This window comes from Solanum verrucosum, unplaced genomic scaffold (genome assembly GCF_900185275.1).
Source record: "Solanum verrucosum unplaced genomic scaffold, falcon-dt-bn FXZP01000142.1, whole genome shotgun sequence".
Lineage (NCBI taxonomy): Eukaryota > Viridiplantae > Streptophyta > Magnoliopsida > Solanales > Solanaceae > Solanum > Solanum verrucosum.
In genome coordinates, this window is record NW_026020259.1 from 94,854 (window position 1) to 107,832 (window position 12,979).

Sequence of the window (12,979 nt, forward strand, 5' to 3'; positions counted from 1 at the left end):
ACATTGTTCTTGGTTTATGCCATTTTAATTGCAATTGTTGGTGTGTAATTCATCTCTCTTCCTAACTATTTGTGTCTAATTAATTTCTATTCTTTCTTCTTTTTTAGTGACAAATTTCTAGATTTTTTTTGTTGTATGTGGGGAGAAACGTTTCTTAGCTATTAGACCAAACCACTATGCAAGTTAATTACTTTTACTTTTATTCTTTAAGTTTTAACCATTGGGAGGATGTTCTGGGGTTTATTCATCATCAACAAGAGATTTCAGGTTCAAATTTTATAAATAAAGGATTTTACGATATAAAAAGTGGTTTATTAACTCATTTGTTAGAAAATTATATCGTGTTTCAAATATCCTAAATATTTTTTTGATTTCTTTACTGATTTTGAACCTACTCGACTTAGATCTGAATTTGTTATGCCAGTTAATTTTGAATATCAAATGATCAAAAGTCAAAAATTATTTTTTCCCACTTTACCCCATGTATGAACTTACTTGACTTAGATCTAAATTTGTTATGCCAATTAATTTTGAATATCAAATGATTAAATTGTAAAATTATTTTTTTCCTCACTTTACCTAATCAATGAACCTACTCAACTTAGATTTGAATTAGTTGTGTCTACTTGATTTTGAATATCAGATGATTAAATTGAATTTTTTTTCTCTTTTTCTTTTGACAAGTAAGAAACTTTTTTTTTAATGATTTTGTAGGTTTGTTTTGCTTTGGAATTGCAGCAGATTCACCAGTTTGCAAGACGGCTGCAGATTGTTATGATCATTGCTATCCATTTACTTATGCTGCTGAGTGCAAAGATGGGCATTGTTCCTGTAATTAGGGATTATGTTGCTCGTATTCTTTAAAAACGTCTCATAAATATGTGTTGAATTTTTCAAAATTAGTATATTTTTGGAAATTCAATATGAATATAGTAGTACTTTTGGAGAGTCCGAGCAACATAGATCAGGAATATGAATTTGTCTTTCAAACAACTAATGTACGAAAATTCCAAAGCACTTATATGTGCCAAGAAAATTAAATTATATTAAACTTTAGTGGTTATTATACATGTATCGATCCTTTGAAAATATATTTATGATCTTGAATTAATCTTGGATAAGTAACTTACAAATTGATTTCTTTTATGGGAACTATACATATATCATATATGAGTATATACATATATAATACTTGAGTAATTTAGATTATTAATTGAGATAAAACACATAAAAACTCATATCGTAATTTCAATTACAAATATGACTTCATTTAGCATAATCAAATATTCTTTTCAATTTTCAGAGTTTTAATTGCACCCACATCATTAATGATGATTTACACGAAAAATAAGCATATTGTACCACATAGAGGTGTTAAATCGGCGAGTTTTGAAATTAGAGATATTAAAATAGATTGTAATAGAAATTGGGTTGAGTCTTGACCCGCCCAAGTCTATTTTGGGCTCAAATAACCTAAAAATTAGGTTGGGTCATGACCCGCCCAATGTGACCCGCTTAATCTCAATATTATAACATATTGTTATTTAACTTTTATAACCACAATTTGAATTTCAACTCAAGATTTTTTTTTTTAAAAAAAAGTTACAATTTGATAGATAAATCCTAAAAGATATAAAATAAAAAGTATTTCATACATTCGATGTAGGAACATACATTACAAGTTTACAATAATGCAAATAAAGAGTCTTAAAACGGGTTGAAATTGAAGATTAAATTGGGCTCAATTGAGAATTCTCTTAAAATGGGTGAAAGCTTAAATGAGTTGAGATTAAACCAAATTCAAATCATAGCGATTTATCCTATCATGAGCTTATATGATATCAATCTGGATTAGAGATTTACCCTATCAAGAGCTTACATGATATCAATCTGGATTAGCGATTTACCCTATCAAAATTTGCATGATATCAATCTGAATTAATTTGTAATGCCAATATATTTCAAATATCAAATGATAAAATTTTAAAAAATATTAAAATTCTTCTCTTTTTTTTTCTTTTTTTCTTTTGACAAGAACCTTTTATGATTTTGCATGATTATTTTTCTTGGAAATTGCAGCACAAGAGTTTTGCAACAATGATGAATATTGTTTTGTTCATTGTGGTCTAATTCCTTTTGCCAAGTGCACAAATGGAAAATGTGTGTTTTTAGGGATATGGATTTTTTGAGTCCGGAGCTAAAAGGGTAAAAGAAAATTGTCAAAAATTCCAAAAGGGCACATCAAATTTTTTTAAAATCAAAAGGGCAAAATCACTTCTGACGAAGCGATTTCCCTCTGACACAATGACTAAAAATCATTGCCCTAGCATCGATTTTGTCCAAAAACTTTTTTTCTTTTTTTTTAATTAAAAATCGCTGCCGTATCGCTGCCACGGCAGCGATTTTAAGTCGATTTTTTTTTCCTTACATTGTTAAAAACTTTATTTAAAATCGCTGCTTGTCCAAATTTTTTTTTTTTTTATAAAATCGTTGCCTCAGCAGCGTTATCCTAAAAAAATAATCTTAACTCGCTGCTTCAGCAGAGTTTTTGAAAAAAAAATAAAAAATCTCCAACTTGAATTCGCTGCGATGGCAACAATTTTCCAACTTCGTTTTTGCAAAAAAAAAATGAAAATAAAAAATCTCCAACTTGAATTCGCTGCAATGGCAGCAATTTTCCAACTTTTTTAAAAAAAAATTATCTTCGCTTTGGCAGCAATTTTCCTTAATGTTTAAAGAAAAAATTGGATAAGGCAGCGTTTACAAAAAAAAATAAAAAATTAGAAAAACGCTGCTGAGGCAGCGATTTTAGGATTTTTTTTTCTGATAAAATCGCTGCTTCAGCAGCAATTTGAATGAAGGCTTTAACGGCATGCCCGACATACGTTAAAAGATATCGCTCCTTAGGGAGCGATTTTACCGTTTTGATAAAAAAAATAATTGGTATACCGTTTATATTTTTTTGAGGAAAAAAATTGTCCTTTTAGCTCTGAACTCTGGATTTGTCTTTAAAACCACTGAATATTTGAAAATTTTAAAGCACTAACTATATGTGTCAAGAAAATTAAATAAAAATTTCAAAGTAGTGGTTATAATTATACACGTATCGATCCTTTAAAAATATATTCATGGTGTTGAATATATCTTGAATAATAACGTATAAATTGAACTCTTTTCTTTCAAACTATACATATATGCGTATGCACACATATAATACTTGACTAATTGTGATTGTTATTTGACACAAAGCATACATAAAATTAATTCGTAATTTCAATCATGACTACACCTCTAAAAACAATTATATGTGTCAAGAAAATAAAATATATATATTTTTAAAAATGATGGTTATCATACATGTATCGATCCTTTAAAGATATATTCATAATCAGCGTACATATAGAATATAAAAAGAAATGGGGGCATTCCGAGAATTGAACTCGGGACCTCTCGCACCCTAAGCGAGAATCATACCACTAGACCAAATGCCCTTAATTGTTATAAATATTTTGCCATTTTGTATATAATTTATTGTTGAAGTCTTTTTTTTTTTGTTTGAATAGAAAGTTATTATTTAGTTAAATAATAAATATGTCATTGTATGAGCTATTTATTACTCATTCCTTTTGAATTTGTTAAATTTTGATCTGACACATAGTTTACGAAAGTAAATTAAATTTTGAGAAAAAACATTAAGTGATACTTGAAGTTGTCCTAGATTTTCAAAAAGACACATTAACTTTGCGTGCGTCCTATTACCCCACAAAACATTCAAAATCACAATAAATACACATTTTTTACACAATATTTCCACTTTGGACAAAAATATCCTTCGAATGTGCAATTTCTTAAAAACAAAAAGTCGGACCCATTATTGATGTATTGAAGGATGCTTTGGTAATTTCCTATGATGAATTCGTTTTGTTTGTTTCTTTTAAATTTATTTTACTACACTAAATAATTCTACAAAATATTATGAATCACGATAATTAATTACTTAAATATTTAAAAGATATAAAAATATATAAAAAGATCTGAGTGACTCTTCAAATTTTACCGGTGACACATAAATTGGGACAAATGAAATAATATATATTATTTGAAAATTTCTTAGAAAGTACTATAAATTACAGTAATTAACAGCTAGAAATATTTCAAAGACAAAAAAAATTGATTGAATCTCAAATTTTTTTTAGTACTACATAAATTGAGAAAGAAGAAATGACCTCTATTATTTGAAAATGGCGTAAAAGTATTACAAATCATACAATAAGAATTAACAATTTAAAATTTTAAAAGACTTTAATGCTTTATCTATTTCCACTTTGGACAAAAATATCCTCCCAATAGGCATATTTTTTTAAACAAAAAGTGGGACCCATTATTGATGTATTCAAGGATGCTTTGGTAATTTTCCTATGATGAATTTGTTTTGTTTGTTGTTTAATTTTTTTTTAAATAATTGTATAAAATATTATAAATCACAATTATTATTTACTTAAATATTCAAAAGATATAAAAATATGTAAAAGATCTGATTAACTCTTCAAATTTTATCGGTGACACATAAATTGGACAAATGAAATAATATATATTATTTGAAAATTACTTAGAAAGTACAATAGTTTACAGTAATTAACAATAGAATATTTTAAAGACAAAAAAAAATTGATTGAATCTCCAAATTTTATTAGTACCACATAAATTGAGAAACAAGAAATAACCTTTATTATTTCAAAATTGCGTAAAAGATATTACAAATCATACAACAATAATTACCAATTTAGAATGTTAAAAAACACAAATTTTTTTTACCATAGTTAACAATAATAAAAAATTTAAACTATTTTAAATTACTATTAAAGTTTGATTAACTCTTTAATTTTGTCTTTGTCACATAAATTGAAACAAAAATGATACATATTGGGTCCGTGCTAGCACGGGCTCCGATGTCTAGTATATATATATGAATGCGAGTTGAGAAATATTATATAACTTAAATAAAACTATATTGAAGAAAATTACGAGTTGCAATCAACAGTCTTTGGGTTAGGGGTGTACATTTGGTTTGGTTTTACACTATTCGGTTTGGATTTTTTGGTTTTTGGTTTTGTAAAAGTGTAACCCAATTCGATCCAAAATAAATTTGATTTGGTTTGATTTTCCTCTATTCGGTTCGGCTTTTTTCGGTTTGGTTATTCGGTTATGTCAATAATTAATAACATAACCAAAGTAATAATATTTAATCCCTTAAATATACTTTCTAATATAAATCATAAGTAAAACTTAAAACACAATACTTATAAGTATACCTATTATAGATGTAACTCAAACATAATCATCATGAAAGACAATAACCAAAAAGGGACAAAAGTGGTTAACTCCAACTTAATTCTAAACTTAAACATTATATATATATAAAATTTGGTTTTTTTGATTTTTATTTTTTAAAATCCGAAACCAAACCAAAAAACCAAACAAAGTAATTTATTAATCCAAAACCAATCCGAAAAACTAAAAAACCAATCCAAATAAAAATTCGGTTTGATTTGATTTGGTTATTCGGTTTAATCCGAATAGTGCACACCCCTACTTTGGGTTATGACCCACCCAAATATTATTTGGGCTTAAACGAACGGATCAGAATAAGCTAAATAATGAGTCATAATTTAATGGAAAAATTACATAATTAGATGTATCCATTATTATATATATCATTATTATTTATACTTCCAAAATAATGCGTATCTTATTATTAATTAAGAGTCATATATTAAAGAAGATACATATAGTCTCTAAATATATGTTATTTTACTACCAGATACACTAAAATAGGAAGAGAGGCAACCTAGATGGAGAGGGAGGCGAGCGAGTTAGTCATGTATCCCAGATACATGCGAATCACTCTAGATACACGCTATATACATGTATCTAATTTGATTCACATGTATTTAGGATGCTAGATACATAGAAGAAAGGCGAGCGAGATAGGAGGGAGGCGAGAAAGACAAGCGGGATTTGTTATGCATTTCAAATCCATGCGAATTCACTTGGGGAATATAGGAACATGTGCCCTCACCCCACCAAAAAAATCTATCAGTATCCTCAATACTATCAAAATGTAAGTACCGGAGGAGAATAAGTGAAAGGTCCTCTAGCTAGAACAAATTAAGTAGATCTAATTTTGGCCACATGTATTTATTGGACGCATCAAAATTTGGTAAAATTTGTAATATTGCAAATTAGAGTGTATCTAAATAATTATCTCTTAAACTAGTGGAATTTATAGAAATTTCCTTAATTTAATTCACCCAATTTGACCCTATCGACTTCTCCCCTTTTAATATCCTAGAACTAATCAAACCGTTTAGGTATCATTTGGTAGTAGGGGTGTGCACTATTCGGATTAAACCGAATAACCAAACCAAACCAAACCAAAATTTTATTTGGATTGGTTTTTTGGTTTTTCGGATTGGTTTTGGATTAATAAATTACTTTGTTTGGTTTTTTGGTTTGGTTTTGGATTTTAAAAGATAAAAACCGAAAAACCGAAAAAAACTGAATTATATATATATATATATATATATATATATATATATATATATATATATATATATACTGCGTGGAGTCGCGTGGTGTGCCACATAAGTCAAAAGGTGTACAAAATTACAAAAAAAATGAGTTCAAGGGGGTAATAAGACCTTAATTTAGTTAAGGTGTGTCTCTGGGATTTCAGTCATAGTCTAGGGGGTACTTGTGTCTTCTCCCTTTTATGTTTGAATTACATCTACAATAGGTATACTTATAAGTATTGTGTTTTAAGTTTTACTTATGATTTATATTAGAAAGTATATTTAAGGGATTAAATATTATTACTTTGGTTATATATATTATTAATTATTGACATAACCGAATAACCAAACCGAAAAAAGCCAAACCGAATAGAGAAAAATCAAACCAAACCAAATTTATTTTGGATCGGATTGGGTTACACTTTTACAAAACCAAAAACCGAAAATCCAAACCGAATAGCGTAAAACCAAACCAAAAAACTGAATGCACACCCCTATTTGGTAGAGTGTACACGAATAGTATTAAAATAAGGTGTATTATTTATATATGTTGAAATTATTTCTTATCCACTATTTGATTTGATATATTAAAATTAGATATATCTTTGCCATACGTACCTATATTAATTGCCTTTGTATTATTAATAGAAGAGTACTATTGTCAAAATTAGGAATATGGATAGTAGTGTTCTTTAAAGTTAAGAAGATAACAGCTCATAATTTGACATGATGCGTCAAGCTAAAGCTTTATCCTCTTAAAAACAATTTATATATATATCAAAGTAAATAGAACAAAAATAAAGAATCAAACAAAATCTTCATACATTCACATTTTAGTCAATAATATCTCTTATTTCCTTAATCTCTTGGTCACATCTTTCTTAATTAATGCTGCATTGACCATTAATAGATAGGACTACACTTCACCATAATTAAGGGTTTTGGTTTGGAGTAACGAACATGAGATGCATAAATGACTTAATGAGAATTGAGTAGGTGCGAGAAGTTGGCTATGGTGAACTAGAGAGAGATGATTAGACATGATATGATACAACTGCAACTCACTGAGGACACGATAATTGACATTATATAGGAGAATATGAAGATAAAGAATTATATAGAAAGTTAGTAGATAAGAATATGATCATGTTTTCTTCTTCTTATTATTATTATCTATAATGATTGGTACTTCTTCAATTTTACTATTATTTATATTGTTTTTTCATTATGATTATCTCCTTTTCTTATTGATTTTGTTATGCTTTACTTAAAACAAGGGTCTATCGAAAACAACCTCTCCATCTTCTAAAATTCTATTTATGGGAGCACACTAAATATGCCATTGTTGTGATTGGTTTGGAGTACTCACAAAAAATAGAGAAGATCATGATATGGAATACTTTCTTTTTTAACAACCTTATAACATAATCATAATTCGAAATATCAAAGCTATAATACAAATATCGAATAATGAATAGAAAAAAATGGTACTTGGACAAGAGGGTGGGGTGTCGGTGATTAGAGTAACTCCTATTTAATTTAATTATTATTATATTAAGTATAAAGTTCAGTTTTCAATTGACATTTCCTTTTATTCTCTTTATTTTGGGGTCCTTTTTCATCTATCAAAACAATTATTAAAATAAGAATATGACATAACATAATGACAAGATTTTAAATAATTTTTAAAGGTGAAGTATAGCTTAGGCCTATCTTGAGGGGGAATTAAATGAATATAGCGTCATCACTTATCAAATATAGGCTTGAAATAATCTAGAGTATAAACAAAGTAATAAACTTTGTCCATTTCCACCTATTTGAAGTGTTATTTTATTCTATAAGATTTGACTAATAATAATTAAAAGGGTCGAAGTTGCTACAATTGCTTTATCAGAAGTTGCTATCACTTTAATTCATTATGTAAATTCATCATTGACGAAACAATTATTTAATTATAAATGTCATTTTGAGTTTTGTTCTAACCGACACTATTCCATCGTTTGTCTCAATAATAGCTTCATTTATCTCATTTATACGTCATATCTATTTATAATCGTTTATGATGAATTGATAAGCAAGAAGGAATCTTGTGATTATACTAACCAGCTATAAATAACGTTTCAATAACAAATCAATTATTTCTGTAATCTTCTTAAATCGTTATAATGATGATTTGAAAATACATAACCCAAAATCCAAATAATAATAATGAAAGAGAAAAAAAAAACTAAAAGTGATAGTAATGGAAATATAAATCTAACATGTCGATCACATGCAAATGATATATTTTTTTTATTCTTTAATCCATTCCATAATTCAGCACTATCTAATTAAAATCTTCAAGTTGCAAACACTGTAACGTGATTATGCAAACCAAAATTAATGCACAACCTCCTAAAAGTCAAAATACAAATAAAAAATTAGATTAACTTTGTTAGATTGATCAATTAGTCAATTGAACAAACAAATCAGATCCCGTGAACTAAGTTTTGTCAACTAATTTACAAAATGCAAGTTACAATTTAGTCTGTCGATAAAAATAATTACATTCGTTAGTTATTTATATATATATATATATATATATATATATATATATAGTATATACTTTTTTTGTCTCAAATTATGTGATTCATTTTTATTTTTTAGTCCGTCTTAAAAAGAATATTGTCACCCTTTTATAATTGGAAAACAATTATGTAATAAAATTCTTCTTTTATTCTTCATGAAATGATTTATAGCCGTATAAATGATCAGTGAGTCTTTTAAACTTCAAATTTCAAAAATATTTTTTTATTTCTTAAATTTTGTGTTAAATCCAATGATATCTTGACATAAATTAGAACGAAGAAGTATATAAAAATATAGATTTGCCGGCTATTGTATGTATTGATAGACGGCTATTTCTATCAATTTCTCCTTATAAATACTAACAGGCCTGTTTGTTTTTTGTTTATTGTGGATCCGGATCCAATCTCAATTTATTTACTAAATTTGATTTTTTTTCTTCTTATTTACATACCTTTTATATTTTGTTCAATTTCACATAGTCAAACGATATATTTACCCTTTTATTTGCTTTATATTTGTTCATTTAGATTGTTTGCGAAGCCTTATAATCATCTAGAACCCTAAAGGAATTAACAATATATTTCATTCTATAGAGAAAAAATAATAGCAAAAAGGATTGTACAATTAAGATTTTTTTCTAATATTTAAATATTAAAATTTGTCTAAATTATCTAGTAGTTCTTTCCCTACCTTCTTACAAACTTCTTCTAGGTTGTGGCCTGTGGGGAGAGTATAAAAGTCGAATTTGATATGACCGGCAATAATGATATCTTATATCTAAATCGATGAGTAATTTTTTTTAAAAAATAATGAAAAAAAGATCAAAACATGCCACTAAAGGACTCTATTCTTGTAAAAATGCATTATCAAAAGCGCGGAGGAGATAAAGTGGGATTCTCATTAAATAAGTGAACAATTAAATTGGCTCAATTTCACAAGCAAACCAATAAAATCAAGTGCTAATTCCCATTTTATTGATCAATAAATCGGATTTGGATAAAATATCTTAATAATGTAATAGATTCATACAACTCCATTTTTTAAACATGCTTTGAAAAGCAACCCTAAATAATGATATTAATCAAGTATCATTGAATGCCTTTTCTATAATTTTTATAGTCGTACCATCTCAAGAAATAATTAAAATAATTGGAAGATTTATAAAATTAATAAAAAAACAAATTATACAAATTGACCAAAGCTATTCCAATCTTCTATAAATTGATGGGCACAATATATCTTTTGTATAATCAACTTCAAAGTCTTCTTTCTCATACAACATTTTTTTCATTCGTGAAGGTATGTTTTCTATGCCCTCCCCTCCCCCCCTCCCCCCCCCCCCACCCTTCTTTTTGTCTATTATTAATTTTTCTCTAAGTATGACACCTACTTATTATTATACATGGCCATTTGTCTATTATGTTCTTTAACTCAACTCAAATTCAATTGAATTTGTTTTTGCTTGATTTATATTAATATATAGGTTAATGTTGTTTCTTTTTTAGAATTGTTTATGAATCAGAGCGAATCTAATATGTATGGGAGAAAGAAAAGGAAAAAGAACGGTGAAAAATAGTATCAGTGAAATTTGAGTGTTATGTATTTAGATGATGCATGTATAGTGAATTTATAGCCATCATGAGATTGCAATTTTAATCTATGTTAGTACTTATTAAGTTAATTATATGATTATTTTCTATTGATTAAATAATTAATCTTGTGATTTGAATGTACTTAAGTGGACAAATAGGAATCTTATTAGGTAAAAGAAGACAACTAATCCATTTATGTGTTTCCCCACCTATCCTCCCCTTAATTAGGCCAAAAGACAAATAAAAAAAGAAAAAGAATTAATGAAAGGTTTGTCATCACAATAATAATTGGCTTGGATTTTGTCAAAATTATAAATTGGACAAGGTGCAGTCCAATGATTTAATAATTGCTTCCCAAATGACATGGTTATCCTAAATGGATATTTTTTAATAAAATTAACGATATAAAGTATTTTTATATTATCAGAAATTGACTATTTTATAGTATATAATTATTATTTTTATTTTTTAGATAACTATATCGAGTTTGCTATGCAAATTTTGACTATTCTTATAAGGTAACTTAAACTCGATTTTTTACATAATTATTAGAACCCCAAAAGCTTCTTTCAACCACCTAAACCACATATTTCTCCCTATTTTTTAAATTTTTTTTTTGATGTCATGCATAATAGTTTAATACTTTTGTGTCCTCCTTAAATTAAAATTTACAAACTTCTATTACATGAAAACATATTAATTTGCAAAGAATGACACTTTTTGTGGTTGAAAAACGAAATGAGTGGATTAGAAGTGATGCTTTTCACTAAATCTAAGTCCTTGTTTTATTAATACCAAGTTCTCTTCCCCACCCCACCCCCACCCCACCCCCAAGTATCACACATGAACCGCCCCATTCAAAACTCAAAAAGAAAAGAACATTTTTTTTGTCTCCAAAAGAATAAAAGGTCATGAGTGTGAAGACACAGTGACATACGCAGAATTTTTATATTTAGTAATGTCTAGTAATCTACATATTGTCACTAAATTTGTAAGTGAGTTTTGTTCTAAAAATTAGTAAGATCTTACAACTTTATTGTGTATCTCAAATTGATATTTATCTTGTATTCAAATAGTATCAGACAATAAGTATTTATATACATATTAGTTTTTTGATAAAATATATTTTTATTGTCAAGTTAAGCCTTGAGCCAAATTTAAATTTCAAAAGTTAGTTTAAAAGGATGATGATTGTCCAAAATAAATAAAGAGTCCAATAAATTTCGTTCTGATATGATGTGGGGTCATTTCATTAATTCATCATACACACACCTCATGGTTAGATCTGACCATTCTTTATCTGGGGTTTCATCTCTGGTTTGAACCATGTACAATCATGGATCAAGAGTATATTTACAATCGCCACACAGTCCGGAGGCCCACTGGACCCTCTGAGCTCCGCTCTGATATCATGTCAAATTAGGCTTCGGGTCTAACTCACCCCTCAAAAGCTTATATAACTCAAAAGAAAAATTTGCCTAGTCTTTAAAAGAAATCGCATCTCGATCCGATGTGGGAGCATTCCATTCATCATCCATACCTAAATTAGTTTTGTTTGTTAAAATATGTGATACCTTGCTTCAGGTTGGGACCTATTGGACTTAATCGGACCGATTTAATCATGTCCTGACCTAGATAGATAAAAGATCGATCCAATTAAAATTAATGGGTTGGGCCATGATTAATATAAATCGGATCGTTATGAAAATATTTTTTCAATCTAGGTAACAGATTGATAGGCTCGATTATAAAATAAATGTGCAAGACCGATTATTAGGAATATAGCCCACAAAATTCCCAACTTGTAATGTCAAAGTTAAGATAACACACTATATATAAATGTGGTCCTTATGTCTATATGTATTTGCTTAGCATGCTCAATATCTCAATCAACTTTGTTCAATGATCTTGTTCACAAACGGTCAATTGCCACTTACATTGAAAACAAAAAAACTGGTCACTTGTGCAAAGTTGAGGTTGACTAGAAGTTTTATTAGTGAAGTTGATCATATCTTTTAAGTTAAAAAGGATCATTTATTTTTTTTTCTAACCGTTTAAACTTCTATAATATAATCACACGTGTTAACTATATGTTGACTTATCATAACGATTAACGTTTAGTCCTTTACTTTCCTCATTAATTAGTCTCCCCCTCTAAAGAAAGGAGTCGATGTAGCTGTTGTGTTTTCTCTTTCTTAGTCAATGATGATAGGCTCGACGTCTATCTACTAAAAGAGGCTATCCATT

The 12,979-nt window shown here is 27.9% G+C and overlaps 1 protein-coding gene and 1 non-coding gene across 2 annotated transcripts in view; one reads left to right on the top strand and one right to left on the bottom strand.

The window, feature by feature from the left end:
- The window catches only part of LOC125833455 (DNA-binding protein S1FA-like), a 73,754-nt gene that overhangs the window by 40,657 nt on the left and 20,118 nt on the right, over positions 1–12,979 (top strand). The gene's annotated exons all lie outside the window — the stretch shown is intronic.
- On the bottom strand, positions 3,420–3,491 carry TRNAP-AGG (transfer RNA proline (anticodon AGG)). The gene has a single exon. It is a non-coding gene; the product is annotated as a tRNA-Pro (tRNA).